Genomic DNA, 16,765 nt, shown 5'->3' with positions numbered 1-16,765 from the left:
GCTTGCGACTTTGTTCTTTCAACTGTTATCGTTTCAAATGAGAGCGTGTTTTTCGAAATACGACCAGAGATAAAAGTTCCAACATCCCATGTTAGTCTTTTGTTTGGCATTATCGATAAGAGCGTTACTATCACTTACTTAATTGCATCCTATCTCAGCATAGTGCCCTATCTATGCGTCGCCATCGATTGGCTATCACATTTCTGATGGCTGGTCTAACAAGGAACAATTGAGGGATTGATACGTTCAAGATATAGGACGTTGGCCAGATAGAGGGGGGTGATACATGTTGGCTGGTTAAGAGAAAATCTGCCTTTAGTCAAAATGTTTGAATGCATTCGACACGTAAAACCCTGGTTTTATGGTTTTACATAATATTAATAAATTTAAATACAACACAAGGAAGGACAGATTGTTTTAAAACTTGGTTTACGACTCACACGGAGGCTGTAGACCCTAAAACATTACATTGTGAAATAAACTGGAAATCCATAAAATGTAACAGCACAAATTCCTTGACTGACGCTGTCAATATAAATACATTATTTAAAATACTATAATTAAAACATGTCGAATATTTATCTTTAAAACTACTTAACATTGTCAGGGAATGAAAATATTTATTTGAATGTTTATTTTTTGTTGACCTACCGATCTGTATTTTTTGGCCAAAAAGTTGTCAACCAAAAAGCAAAACAAGTAAGGCGGAACGAATGTGAAAAAACATGCGTAAGCAGCTAATGGACAATTAAGAGTACATTTCTTGTGCTAGCCAATTATGAGGTCTTCGTCCCCATTGGTTGCCATGAATCAAACCATTGGGATGTGTGATGCCTATCGATCCGACTCAGCAAGCCCCTACGAGAGCTTTGCACACATGCATGATGTGAAAACGATATCCTGTAGGCCCCTGCCTCTGTTAAATACTCTCGTATAAAGACAGAAATTTTAATATATCAACTCCAAGCACCAGGTTATGTCCAACATATGACAGGCAATAAGTGTTTTGTTTTTCTTGTCCGCTAACGGAAGTTTCAACCCAAGAGCCCGTGTATGATACTTGATACATGAAAATGTACTCTTGTTCGTGTACCTCATTAGTCATTTTCTCATCATTCCCCACTAGAATGGCCTCACCCAGGTTTTACATTTCTTCCCTTAATCACGTTTCCTAATGAGTGATAGACTCAGGAAAGCGGTACTAGCATCATACGGGTAAAGGCATAATGTGGGTACCCTGAGAGTGATCTTCCTTAACATTTCACTGCAGAACAAAGGGGACAGTTGTTGCAGTTATGTAAACAAAACTGAAATGAAACTTGTTGAAGAAACAGAATCAAATGCATGTGTTCACAGAAAAGAATTCTGATCTTGTGACGATGACATGTAACAATTTGTTCAATGCATAGCGTGTCTCGGGGATCTAAGGCAACGTTATTCCCTGTGCATGGTTGTGTACCTTAGACGTGCCAGAAACCCTTACATGTGGGTTCGAATCCAAGATTCGCCCTGATCACGTTTCTATCTTTGTCAGCACCGTACCTACACTTCGCGTTTTCCTTTCACATAAGGCCGATATACGCCTTGATATAACTGATCGGTTTCAAAGCGCCGTGAGAGCAACTCACTCACTCAATGTATACGAGTACCTGAGTATTTCGAGAAATGTAATCCATCAAACCACCTACTAGTTTCACCCCAACAACCAAGGACTAAACTGTCGGGCAAAAGAAAGCAAAAACTTGAAAACTGGATTTGACAAAATATTTACAAACGTTATCAAAACGTCACTCGGCTGAAAATACTTTCCGAAACACTGTCAACATAAAATCTAAAACACACCCATGATACCCGTATTAAATACATCACCATCGAATTACCATTTCTCTTTTGTTTCATCCTTAGCCACCATCAAATATGTATGTATGCTTCCTTTAAGCCACCACCAAACATGGATGTATACTTCTATTAGCCACCATCAAACATGGATGTATACTTTCTTTAGCCACCATCAAACATGGATCTATACTTCCTTTAGCCACCATCAAACATGGATCTATACTTCCTTTAGCCACCATCAAACATGGATGTATACTTTCTTTAGCCACCATCAAATATGTATGTATACTTCCTTTAGCCACCATCAAACATGGATCTATACTTCCTTTAGCCACCATCAAACATGGATGTATACTTTCTTTAGCCACCATCAAATATGTATGTATACTTCCTTTAGCCACCATCAAACATGGATGTATACTTTCTTTAGCCACCATCAAACATGGATGTATACTTCTATTAGCCACCATCAAACATGGATGTATACTTTCTTTAGCCACCATCAAACATGGATGTATACTTCTATTAGCCACCATCAAATATGTATGTATACTTCCTTTAGCCACCATCAAACATGGATGTATACTTTCTTTAGCCACCATCAAACATGGATCTATACTTCCTTTAGCCACCATCAAACATGGATGTATACTTTCTTTAGCCACCATCAAACATGGATCTATACTTCCTTTAAGCCACCATCAAACATGGATGTATACTTCTATTAGCCACCATCAAACATGGATGTATACTTTCTTTAGCCACCATCAAACATGGATCTATACTTCCTTTAGCCACCATCAAACATGGATCTATACTTCCTTTAGCCACCATCAAACATGGATGTATACTTTCTTTAGCCACCATCAAATATGTATGTATACTTCCTTTAGCCACCATCAAACATGGATCTATACTTCCTTTAGCCACCATCAAACATGGATGTATACTTTCTTTAGCCACCATCAAATATGTATGTATACTTCCTTTAGCCACCATCAAACATGGATGTATACTTTCTTTAGCCACCATCAAACATGGATGTATACTTCTATTAGCCACCATCAAACATGGATGTATACTTTCTTTAGCCACCATCAAACATGGATGTATACTTCTATTAGCCACCATCAAATATGTATGTATACTTCCTTTAGCCACCATCAAACATGGATGTATACTTTCTTTAGCCACCATCAAACATGGATCTATACTTCCTTTAGCCACCATCAAACATGGATGTATACTTTCTTTAGCCACCATCAAATATGTATGTATACTTCCTTTAGCCACCATCAAACATGGATGTATACTTTCTTTAGCCACCATCAAACATGGATGTATACTTTCTTTAGCCACCATCAAACATGGATCTATACTTCCTTTAGCCACCATCAAACATGGATGTATACTTTCTTTAGCCACCATCAAACATGGATCTATACTTCCTTTAGCCACCATCAAATATGTATGTATACTTTGTTTAGCCACCATCAAACATGGATGTATACTTCCTTTAGCCACCATCAAACATGGATCTATACTTTCTTTAGCCACCATCAAACATGGATCTATACTTCCTTTAGCCACCATCAAATATGTATGTATACTTTGTTTAGACACCATCAAACATGGATCTATACTTCCTTTAGCCACCATTAAATATGTATGTATACTTCCTTTAGCCACCATCAAACATGGATGTATACTTCCTTTAGCCACCATCAAACATGTATGTATACTTCCTTTAGCCACCATCAAACATGGATCTATACTTTCTTTAGCCACCATCAAACATGGATCTATACTTCCTTTAGCCACCATCAAACATGTATGTATACTTCCTTTAGCCACCATCAAACATTGATGTATACTTTGTTTAGCCACCATCAAACATGGATGTATACTTCCTTTAGCCACCATCAAACATTGATGTATACTTTGTTTAGCCACCATCAAATATGTATGCATACTTCCTTTAGCCACCATCAAACATGGATGTATACTTTCTTTTGCCGGTCAGTTTATTGATCATAATGAGTTGGCGTAACGCTGCTTTGAATTATAATTAGTATACAAGTGATATGACGGCATGTGTATACGCACATCGTCATACATTGAGTTTCTAAAGCAAGGTAACTACTCGACATTTAACAAACACATTCATACAGATACTTTAAATACAAACCAATCTTTACCAAACTATGGATACACAATAAATGCCGTCATTATCTTAAACATGTTTATCATTAGCGTTATTAGGTCAACGTCAGTACCAAACCTGATGCACAGTCAACACATCACACGGCACAATAACTGAAGCACAAACACAGAACCGTGAGTGGCACTGTCACAATGGCCATTAACCTGCATTAGCAGGAATGTTCCAACTCTGTAGGAAATAGTAGATGTCCATTGTCTTAGCACCACGACAAAATGCCGGACAAAAATAGTCGCCCGGTCAGAACCATACTGCACAAAGCGTACCAATGTCCAGTGGCCAGTGTTCATTGTCACTGACCATTAAGTTAACGTCAGTGAGATGTTTACTTGTCAGTTTCATGGCCAACAGTATTGTTCTCTGACTATAGTGTCTGGTTGCAAGGATTTGAGGAATTGTATGTCGCTGCTCAATCAAATGCCACAGTTCCTTTGTAAGCCGATAGATTATATTAATTTCCATTTGATATCTTCAAACGTTCAGATTATTACGAATACATGGAAATTGGATCGTCATTAATCAATTACAATAATGCACTAATTTTATTCCGCCCCTTTTATTACCCCTGTCTAGGGACCAGTGTACATTCAGTTGGCATTCTCAGCTCCTTCGGGAGTATACACTATTAAAACATTATTTTAAGTCTGAAGCTTCCTCGTACTAATTGTCATAAAACGGAGAGTTTCTGTAATGGCTAATGTGATTCCCTTCTGACTACTGCCCCACTTGGGACAACAAAAACTGAATGTTCTAGGAATTGGGTGAGACGTTTATAGCTTCTGGGCCGGTGGATATTCCAAGGATAGAATTGGTCCCGGTACCCCGTGCTTGTCGTATGAGGCAAGTAAGTTGAGTCTGGGGGGGGGGGGGGGATCAGGCTCTATGTTTTGACGAATTGCGTTTCATCATACGCCGATGGTGGGGATCGCTTATGCGATCTACCACTAGTTTGTGTTATTCATAACCTTTACGGGAGGCTGTGATATTGCTGGAATACCACACAACGGCGTTTAACAACATTCATCCACCCACTTGCTTGTGCTCCCGGTTGAGTTCAGATACACCTAACACAGCGCCTGTAAGTACCAAGCAAGAAACAGAACTTCTGTGCAACTTCTACCAGTCCACACGAACCCTTAGATACAACTAATTCCATTCAAACTAATTAATGACTACAAGATCAAGATATGTCCTATGTGTTTGCTGCAAAGACATCAACCTTCACGAACCTTACCTCACCGTGCTTCCCGATCTCAGCCGTCTGTGAAAAGGACATGTGGACGTTTCATTGATATTGAGGAGCATCCAATTTGTAATTAAGCCTGGAACGATCCTGACTCTTACGTCTTATACTCGGCGATGTTGGCACTACGGCGCGAACCTCCATCCAGAACAGAGACAGAGCCGTTCATTGGAGTCATCCACGCGAAATACAATACCATTTGACAAATTCAGCAGAACGAAAAGCAATAACTGGTTTGCTCCACTGCCAGGCGACTAATTGATTACTTATTATGTAAAATACTTATCGTGATTACACATGCGGTCTCTCCATTGCGCTGTCTGCTTCCCATCTGGGGCTCAACAACAGATCCAGATGGTTTGGTACAGTTTCTAGACAACGCGACAAGCACGACTGTGGCTTAAATACCTACTATACATACTGAATGTAGTGGGCTGGGATAGTTTTTGCATGGACATATATGCTTAGCTATATAACGTGTTGCTATTGATTTCATAGTCCTTACGACGCTATAACACCGTCTACAGATGGATAGGAGAAAAGAGGCTATCGGTATCACTTTGTACACAGAGTTATATTGACGTGTTATCCATGATATTTTGTTGACAGTAGTTATATAGATACTAATTTGGAAAAAAAGCGACAAAACTGTTATCCATAATTATAAGAAATCGCGGCTAAAAGCAGAGTTCGTTGTACGATTCCGACTATATCATAAGCATGTGTTTATGAATCACTATCAATAAGTGATGATACCACGTGTTCGCTGGTTAGATTATTCTGCCCCCACCCGTGGCACCGTCAAGAAGAATGTATACATGCACTCTTCAAAAAAGAAGGAGAAAAGCACAGGTAGTATGTAGTTCATTGAACCTGACTACACAACAAATCCGGAATATAAATTGGATATATATTATTGGAAAATGTTGGTGGCCTGATATTTGACAAACGGTGCGTTAAAACGCAGCCATTGTCGATTTGCAATGTCTAAAACGGCATTGTTTTCACACTTGTTCAAAAATGTCATGGAGGTAAATAGTAAAGCAAAATGCACGTGCAAGTTATGGTATTCGTAACTCGTGGTAGTGCCATAAAATGGCAAGCATAAGCCAATAGTTTGGCATTCAATTGTCAACAATTTTCAAATTCGAAAATGCCGAGACTCGGCGCTCGGAACATCGCCATAGGACTATCTAAAGAGAGGAATCGCAGTCTTCTGTTGCACGCCACTTCAACGTCCGCCACAGCACCATTTGCCGTCTTTGGGACCGATACACACAGTTCAATTCCACTGCAGACCGTCCGAGAACCGGCCGACCAAGAATTAACACCCCTGCACAGGACCGCAACATTCGACTGTTCCACCTACGTCATCGCAATGCCACAGGTGCGGAGACTACAGGGCGCATCTATGGTTTGAGGAGGATATCGGACCAGACTGTCAGGAATCATCTTCGCGAGGCTGGAATCCGACCAAGAAGACCAGTTATCGTCCCTGTTTTACAACAGATCAATCGACAGCGACGCTTGCGTTGGCGCCATACCTTACAGCCTTGGAATTTGAGAAACTGGAGACAAGTGTGGTTTAGCAATGGATGATTTCGTCGTCGAAATGAGCGTTTGGCCCCAAATTGTGTATTTCGGTGGCAGTAGTGTCATGGTGTGGGGGGCCATATCCAACACCACGAGATCTGATCTGGTTGTAGTTCAGGGATATTTGACAGCAAATCGCTACATGAATCAAATTCTTCAACCTCACCTTCTTCCAATCATTGACCGCCGGAGGGAGCTGTTTCAACAGGACAACGCTCCACCACACACAGCTCGTGTCACGGTAGACTACCTGCATAATGCCATCCTCAACGTCTTGTCCTGGCTGTCGAGATCTCCAGATCTCAACCTCAATCGAAAACCTCTGGAATGAACTCGATCGACGTGTACGTCAACGTCAGAACACACCGCAGACACTCCCACAATTACACGCAGAATGGCGCAGAATTCCGCAGGAAAGAATTCGTACACTTATCCAGTCAGTGCCGAGGAGATGCAGAGCCGTGATTGCTGCCCGGGGCAGCACATGAGTTCAGCGCTACCTTGTGATCGTATGTGACATGACAATGAACAGTTTTCAATGACTTTGTACAACGACAACATGTGACTATCGAGCTCCAAAGTTTCATATTTGTATCTAAGATATTGAATTAAATATACTGACTTTATTAAGTACAATAAATTTACTTAAAATCTACCTGTGCGTTTCTTTTTTTGGAGAGTGTGTATGTGTGTGGTTGTAAATATGGGGTAAATTTGAAATCAAGTGTTTTGGTAGACCATCATTTGAGGATATTCTTGCCCTCAATCAATCAATTAAATAAATGAATCTTCTTGCATATGTCATATCATAATCAAACAAAATTAATTATAACCTTAAAAACAGAAAAGCATGGATTTTCAACAAAAAATATTTTAATGTTTATTTGCCACAACATGCCCTCATGTTTAACAGACTACAAGACTTCACGTTGACTTTAACATTCATTTGGGTTCACTTGTCAGACATGTGCTACTATTACAACATGATAAAACCATTATACATGATGGTTCATATGATGAACTTACAACAGTATCTATTGCATTGTATACATTATGAAGTTGGCACCCTTAAATTTAAAAAATATGAAAGGTTTAGTTCCAAAGCGCACGTGACAAACACGATTCAACAGCACTCATTTGGACGCAATGCATATGACGTAACAGTCGGATGAAGAAAAGCGCCAGATTTCAAGCTCCCTGTTGTCCCTTAAATTGAAATGCACTCTCTCCGTCTATTTCTACCATGTTTTCTGCCCATAAAATGTATCGCCGCACATACTTTGAATAGTTTAGTTTTTGCAACTCTACATTTTGCAACTATTATTGAAACATCATTATTTCAAAATGCCTACCAACAACGATTGAGAAAGAACTTCAAGATTTGTTTCTTAAATATTTGCTTCGGCGGTGAAACGGCCGTGGAATCAGCTGTTTCAATCAGAAGTGGTTATTCCGATTTGTAACCTCTGATTGACCAATTAGAATCAAGTAGTTTTCAAATGTTAGAATAAATACCAATTGGTGGATATTGATGGCATCAAAGAACATATTATGTACGTCCCTCACTCTGCATCCCTGGGGGCATTGTGTGTTGACAAATCTTGTGTAGTACTGATTTCCATTGTAATATCGTCGTCATTGACAACCTGGCACAGTAGGTCATACTCCAAAATGTTTTATTCATTCGAACATTAAACACAACCATGGACAAAGTGCAACCGTGACAACACATCATGTTTTCAATTAACAGCAATCAAGTACTTATCTCTGTTCATAAACCGATCTACTGGCAGGACTAGTGTGTATCTGGTTCGCTGTGTGCTTCCAGCCCTCTTTGTCATCACGCAAGAACTGACATATCGTGTTATGGTAATCAGAATTACACATCGTTCAAGGTCGGTGGGATGCCGCTGATGTGCTTCTCACGCCATCATGTCCGTTATCTGGGCTGTTGTTTGACCCCCGATGCAACAATTGTGGTGATGTGTCCAAAATCTGGCCAAATAGCGGTCATATAAAACTAAACAACGGAAAGATTGGGTTTGAACGTGGGTAGTGCCATCAGCAAGCCATTACGCTGTACGCAGAACATTTACTGCGGGATTATAACGTGACTTCCTGGACAGAATTTATGATCTGTCCACACGAACTGCACGTGCTCACCACCACCCACGATCCTCAATCCGAATGACGCCATGAATGATGCTTGTGCATGATGGAACCCCGTTAGTTGTACTGTTCAATAGCTTGTATGTGATGGTAATCTTAACTCTTTGTTTACAAGAGATGAAGCCCGTCTTATCTTTCACATGAAATAAGAGCGCACTGGCCTTCAACGCTATCATTGGAAGAGAGTACACAGAACAGCAAGATATGCTCAATATGAGTGAATTGGGTCAACGTCGCTTTTAATAACTGTGATACCAAACCTCGTTAAGCCAACGGAAAGAGATGTATTTTTGTAAAATAATAGACGTACCTCAAGGCATGTTAATGAACAAACAGTGTCCCGTTTAAAGAAGTGTTAGTGTGGACAAGAATATGCCCAGGGCAAATTTCTAACAACAAAGATGTCATTTCATATTTGGAGTTTTCATATTGTTCGGCTACTTTTATAAATCATTTGCTTGACCTTTCTAAATAAAGCTAATATTTAGCCTTGTCAGACCAATCCAAAAGGCAACAGAAGCTAAAGCATTCAATGGCTATTTGGTATCTTGTGACTTTTTGACCTGGCATCATATTCACTTGATAACAATAATCAATGCTACTCGTGAATTGTACACGCCACTGCGTTTTCGCTAACTGAGTTTCGGTTGCCAGCTGGGAGTGACAGATGTTCATTTGTATTATCCTTTCGGTGACAAAGGCCTTATTATACATGTGGGACGTCAGGTGTCCGAGGCGCTGTTACCTCATATGACGTGGTGTGATATAGCACACCAATAGAAAACTATTGCGATAAAAAACAACTGGTGACTTTTTTATGCTTCATATGAGGTAATTAATCGGTTGTTCGGATATATACATAAAGGGTGAGTGATTGGACGTTGCTCAATACGGCACTCAATCATGTCCTAGTTATGACGGCGGATTGGAAAGATTCGGGTCTGGGCCAATAAACAAGTAGTTGAAAGTATAAACAACGACTCAGGCGATCTTTGTGATCCTCATTCAAGTCGTCCCTTACGAAAATTCGTAGCTATATCATTGCTGTGTGTAAATTTATAATGTGCCAAATCAAAACCCTAAAGTAAGCTCAATGCGTTATATTATTATCCCGGTCAGTGGATGAGTGGCAATGTGCACTCGATTTTCATTTTCCGCTTCCTGGGGAATATAAAACCCAAACTGCGTGTGAGGCGCAAAAAACTTGAGCAGTTACCATTTTATCCTACCGGGTACCCATTCACTACTTGGGAAACATATTTGAACAACATCACTTGTTAAGGAGACATCATGTGGTTCACTGTAGGAGAAACATGAGGTACTGGTCACATTCTGACCCGGAATTCTTGCAGTCACATTTATAAAGGATCACTAGTACATTCAGCCACACAAGCGGTACTGTATGTACAGCTGAAACACACGTAGGTGTGAGTGGGACAAAAACTATATGGTTAGAAGAAGAATAAATATTGGATGTTGTGCCGTTTCAAGTTTGGACCGGTGCTTGGAAAATCAATCTTTTTTATTGGTTAATCTGGTCAGTGACTGCTGAAACTAATACGTTTGTTTCCAGGGCGACACGTGCATGACATTATTGTGACAGGATAGTGATTGGTTGGTGAGATTGATTGATGGGCTTGATGCGAGTTTGACTAGAAAGTGACGTCAAAGAAAGAGAGGGGATAACTATCTATATCACATTTGGGTGTACGGCTATTTCATACACGATCACTACCGTAATGGTTGCTTACCTCAGACTTATCAAATAGACGAGGGTTCCAAACGACAAACTCACAGAATGCTAACCGAGGAGTAATTACACCTGCCCAGCTCTATTTCAGCAGAGTAAAAACATATTTTTCTCTATTTACGCATGCCAGGAGCTATGATGAGTTCAGTGGACTGTCGTACATTTTGCATCCTCTAACGTCACTCTAAACTGTCAAAAAGTGGAAACACAAATATTGTCCGAAAATTTTTGAATCTAAAACATATCCCAGAGCTGTGAATCAGTTATAAACTTTCTTCTTGATAACATTAATGTATGTGCCTTGTTCCATAAAGCGATCTTATGTTACGTCTGTCGTAACTCCCATACTTTGGCATAGACTTAGAACAGTGACTTGTTGCTGTCTGATAGCAAGGATATTGCTGAGTGTGGCGTTGTTCAACAAAACGCCCAACATACTAAATGTACTTGCCTGTTTCGACAATCCTATCTATATTCAACAAAGTGAGTGGGTAGTATAGAATTATTGCCGTATTAAAATAAATACGTTTTCTGAATGGATACATACGTGTCTCTGCAAACGAGGAGTTGTTTGTATGACTACGAATAAAACAGAAACCATTAGCTGCATTTTTTTCATTTTATTACGCCTATCGACACATTCTATACTTAATTGCAAGTAATGGTAGAGTCCGCATAAAGTTCATGCACGAAGTATTGCTCATATGACTACCTTGAGTTTCAAATGGACTCATCAATGTAGCTTACTAAAATATGAAACGTCAATGCCAGAGAATAATCAGTATCGATGATCTGCCTAAACAGATTCTATTGAGCGTAAAAAACAAAGTAGCGTGAACATTATATGAATGGATCACCAGTAACCAATGACGACACCGGGTGTTCACGAAAAGGGTACCCATGTCCTGCTCTACCGGAAGCACCCGACGCTCACACAAAGTAAGTCTTTTTGCCTGACGTTGCACAAAAGAATTCCTGCCAAACGACGGCGGCCTGTAAACAATCGATTCTTGCTCAGACAATCAAGTGATGGACCAGACAATCCAGTGATTTCCAGCACATTTACTGACATTTTTAGACACGCGTCAACCACTACACGGCCATACATACATGTATATAACTCTCTCATTTAAGTTTCCAGCTATAACATGAATTCATTGAAGGGAATATCGTGACCTCTGAACTGGTGTCACTCCTAACCAATCCTGCGACTACGGCGACGAACCACGTCAAACTTTACATGTTCATGCGATTGTGATCTGACACTAAACCACACTGTTTCACATACAATTCTTGAAATATATGTTCCTACTTTCATGTTCAGAGGTACAAGAAAAAGTGTAAAAATCATTACATTGCCTTTTTAATCGCGACAATAACGTGCCAAAAAGAAATAAACATACATAATTTCACATATATGAATATACCAGAATACGTATTTTTGAATAATGCATAAGGGATGGGATTTCAAGCACTAAATGGAGCACCACAAAGGTTAGTGATAAAATATGCAGAAAGGTATCCGTTATCCAAGAATGATTTTGCTTGCTATTAATGTACACTGACCTAGTTGGGGTGTCAATATATATATATATTACATGGCATATCAGGTTTCTCTGTTTCTCCTGTTTGATTCACGACAACATTGTAATGATGTTTTAGGTTTGTTTCAAAAGTAGGAACATGATAGAAAATACAGAGATTGTAATGTAGATTGTACCAAGGGCACGTGGCACTCACAACAATGTTTTGGTGAGCCATTTGGTCCTAAATGACGCGTATGCCAACAGCTATAATGGTTTTCGCTAAAGAAAACACATAAAAAGGTGTGTTTGTCAGTTTGTTACAGTCAGATTAACAAGCACTGCTTCTGGTAAAACGGACTGATCGATTTCATGTTTTTAATAATGAAACCAAAATAAAAGGGACAAAAAACATTTCTCATAAGAAATCTCTGCTAAAACACCACGTTTCGGAACGGACATTTCACTACTATAAAACAACAACAAATATTTGTGTTTTTAAAGTGCACGGGCATTCCGAAACACACAAGAAATGTTTTAGTGTGTTTCCTTTACAGTATATACTACACTCGCTCTCCCAGAGAAGGAGGTGGGGCAAGGGCGGTGCAGGGGTGTGTATCCCCGACCCCACCACCCCATCCTACATGTATGTTAACTTGTCATCCCGTCCCAAAATACACCCCTTCTTTCCAAAAATCTATGTGCGGACATGTATATGCGGTTTTCATTATAATGTGTGTATTTCAAAAGGTATTACCCGACCGCAAAGCTAATTTTCTGTGCAGTATTAATACAACGGGATTTGATTCCATTATACTCCACTGATGTAACTGCCGGGCAAGAAACACAGCAAACCTTAGTTCCAAGCCACAACCATCATACCCGTGGTACCCTCTGAAATACATCATCATCGAATAGCCATTTCTTGTTTGTTTACGTTTTCGACACCATTAAACATGGGTGTATATTATTTTTTTTCTTTTGCGTGGCAGTTTATATGCTATCTGGTTAAAAACTGTTCAATGAGCGCATCGTACATTCACAAACGCTACACGAACCACACACTGAGAACAAATTCCGTATCAGCATTGATAGCAGTCTTGATGTAGTTAATCGTTTTCATTGTTCCAACTCATCCTCCAGACATACAACCCTACCAAGTGATCACTCCCATGTAACCAATATAAGCATATACGAAGAAAGTGACGTTTGTAATATTACTGATCTGGGTATCACACAAACGCGATTGAGTCCCTTTGGCGTTGCCAGACCTACGTTAATTAGTGCCAAATTTAATCAGCTACAGCATTACTCGGCCCACTCAACAGCTGACAGTGCGATTTCTGTTCATTGGTGTCATGCTTTGGTCGCTGTCACGGAATTGTTATGCCTTTTGCTCACACTGGAACTCCAGTCTAATCAATTTAAACCGTAAGTACCTTTGAACCGGACTTTTATTGAGGCCTCAACATGAAGAATTGTGCCAATAAAGAAAATTGAATCAACTTCAGTTCACAAATGGAACCAGAGACATCGTCAGTGGACTGAAATACACGGGAGAGTTGCTTTCAACGTCGCTTTGAACAGTATATCAGTTATATCACGACATGTCGGCTTGATGTTGGAGGAAATACTGTGAGGTATTTAATGTTACCCATTTGGTGAAACCCACCGGTATAGTGCCATACAAACCTGGAATCATTATCAAGGATTCAAACCCAAGATCACAGGGGAATTGCGCGCCTTAGACGACTTGGGTAACTGTGCCCCAAGGAATGAGCGAGTAGGTTTGGGTTCAGTGTTGAGGGAAGTGGTTCAGACAATATGCCCATGTGGGGGTAAAACCTCGCGTGAACTTCTTGCCAAGCGACTGGGCTACCCTGTAGGCGAACAGAAGTGACATCTACTCTATATTAAGTATTTATATCATGTAGAATATGTAAAATAGATCCGCATAGAGGGATAGTCTATGGCTTTTTAACCGTCCATAAATTATTTACGCGTAATTGGTTTCCATTCCGTCGAAGTTCCTAAATTACCCTTCTACGTGCTAGTGAGCCTCACAGACGTGGAACAACTGTTTTACGTACTTTTGTAACACAGATTTGTATCGAATCTGAATTTTGAGCAGCAGTTCTCTATGTGTAATGTTCAGTAGAACGGGAAGCGACCTTGAGGCATCGACCAAACTCCCTCTCCTAGAATCGCCCACATGATGTGTTTGCCAAGTGCTCTCTATATGCTGATGAGTAGGATCGAAAATGCCCCGCCGATAGAAACAGTTCACTGAAGTTAAGTATGTTAGATATTTCTTATCCAAGCCTGTTTGTAGTGTATTTCTATACACTATTCAATGTATATCTTCATATATTAACAGAGAGCGAGGTTGTAAAATGAAAACTGTGTGTAAACACCATATACGGACGCCAATACCATGGCAATAGTATGGCAATGCAATCATTGGAACGCTTGAGAGGCATTCTGTCTAAGACAGTGACAATTTAAGCGTCCCTTCATATCAAAGAATGGATAATGATTGATGGTGTTTAGGTGCAGATTTGTGTACGCTGGCGTTTAACGGCACAACTGGAGTGGATGTTATTGAATATAGATACATGACACATGTCGTAAATTTTTAATTGAAAGGATTTGTGGTCTCTGTATTGATATTTTGACTTTGATTTCAGCTTGCGCACATATAGAATGCACGTTTGAATTGAGATGTGCACACTATTTATATAAAGATATATTTAATGACAGATCTCGCCATTTCAGTTACATAAATATATAGATTAACCAGTCAGGCGTGGCACGGTATCGCTTGAAATTGTGTCAACTAATACTATAATTTCGCCTCCATTAGTTAGACGGAGAGAGGACCAAATACATGAATCCAGGATTGTTTAAGTATTCAGTCTACTGTCACGATTGATACCCAATCAAATGAATCAAACGCTAACATACCTTGTTTGTTTTGTCATTACAGATACCCTACGTCAAGCTGAAGGAGAAAAGCAGTTCCCACATTGTACATTCCGAGTGTCACCGTCCGTGTTTACGATGTCAATAATGCGCCAGGTGTGACAAAACTCCACACAGCTCGAGTCCTCCAGCCACCACCTACATTCTACCGTGATCAATACTAAAATAAAGTCTCAGCCTTCCCTTTCTCTGGCTTGCCTTGCTGTGCTATACCATAATGTTTCGATCAATGTCGTTAAACTGGAAACTGCCCATTGGCCGAACGAGGTTGTCTTCTCGGGAGTCCGCGCACTGAGGTTGTTTTCTTCCATGTCCGCGCTTGTACGAGCGGCACCTTTCATACAATGATTTGATCATATCGACCTTAGACGCATAGATAGAATGTGATGAATGTTTGTACATCGCTGATCGTACACATGAACATTTCAGCTGCATAAACTGGCATTTACTTTGCAGATATAAGGTTCTGTAACTGTGAGTATGACATCAAACTTGATGTTATACAATCGTGCATTGAACTGAGTAACGTAAAGAAAATATCTGTGCAAGAGCCAAGTTTGTTATTTTAACTGATTTATCTCACTGTTAATATATAAAAGGGGGGAACGTTCAAGACACCCTCACAATTAGCAACACGTTCATACGGTTGAACTAGAAATAACAGGATGACTGTCACTCAGGACAAAATAGGATAATACTTACTCCTTTCGGTAGTTGCTAGGAAACGTACAGGTTATTTTCAGATGTGCTGTAAACAAATTGGGGACGACTTTCCCGTGAGTATTTCGTCTTAATGTACTTAATCAACAAGTTCTTGCATCAAAGGTCTTTCTGTGTGTGAGGCATTGATCATGTGATGGATTTGTTCCGGGAAAAAGAATTTGCTTGTGGTTTCAAAAGTTGTTCGCTGGACTTGTTGGCAAAATGTCTGTCCCTTACAAAATTTCTGGATTATTGTTAAAAGCGGCGTAAAACAATATTTACTAACTGATTAACTAACTAACTCTAAATGTTGCTAATCACATGACACAGGACGCGCTGTCCGACTAGAGACATGACAACCCGTCTACTCAGCCCCATTCTCTGTCATGAACAAGCTGGTAATCGGGGATGTAGACGTTGTACACTCATTGAGATGTCACCATGATTTACGGAACTGTGGCTTCCAATTAGCTGATCAGAAATAACCTACAATATTATAGTGCCACATAACAAAATACGTATCTTAACTGCCGGGGAAAATAAGCAAGTCCATGTGTCAAGTGAAATGTGATGTTTCTCTCATGGAGTCACGGGGGAAAAAAATTTCACGACTGGCGTATTTCAACGAAAGTAAATATCATTATCACGAGATGAGAGAAACATGATGTTGTTACAAATGTGAAGCCTTCAAACGTACCTTCCCCCTACCTACCACGAAGTGACGTTTCATAACGCCTTGTGAT

The 16,765-nt window shown here is 39.9% G+C and overlaps 1 protein-coding gene across 2 annotated transcripts in view; it reads right to left on the bottom strand.

Annotated features, from left to right (window-relative positions):
* Nucleotides 1–16,765, bottom strand: part of LOC124142525 (small conductance calcium-activated potassium channel protein-like) — a 113,354-nt gene that overhangs the window by 49,892 nt on the left and 46,697 nt on the right. The window contains exon 1 of one of the 2 annotated variants that reach the window (XM_046511044.2): nt 15,303–15,396. The exons of the other annotated variant lie outside the window; for it this stretch is intronic. The gene's annotated coding sequence lies outside the window, so the exon portion shown is untranslated. Of the gene's footprint in view, nt 1–15,302; nt 15,397–16,765 lie in introns of those variants that run through there. 2 annotated transcript variants of the gene reach the window in all.

Source organism: Haliotis rufescens, unplaced genomic scaffold, assembly GCF_023055435.1.
Source record: "Haliotis rufescens isolate VD_foot unplaced genomic scaffold, xgHalRufe1.0.p SCAF_17, whole genome shotgun sequence".
In the NCBI taxonomy this organism is placed as follows: domain Eukaryota; kingdom Metazoa; phylum Mollusca; class Gastropoda; order Lepetellida; family Haliotidae; genus Haliotis; species Haliotis rufescens.
Note: the sequence above shows the minus strand (reverse complement) of the source record. Positions and strands in the feature narration are given on the sequence as shown.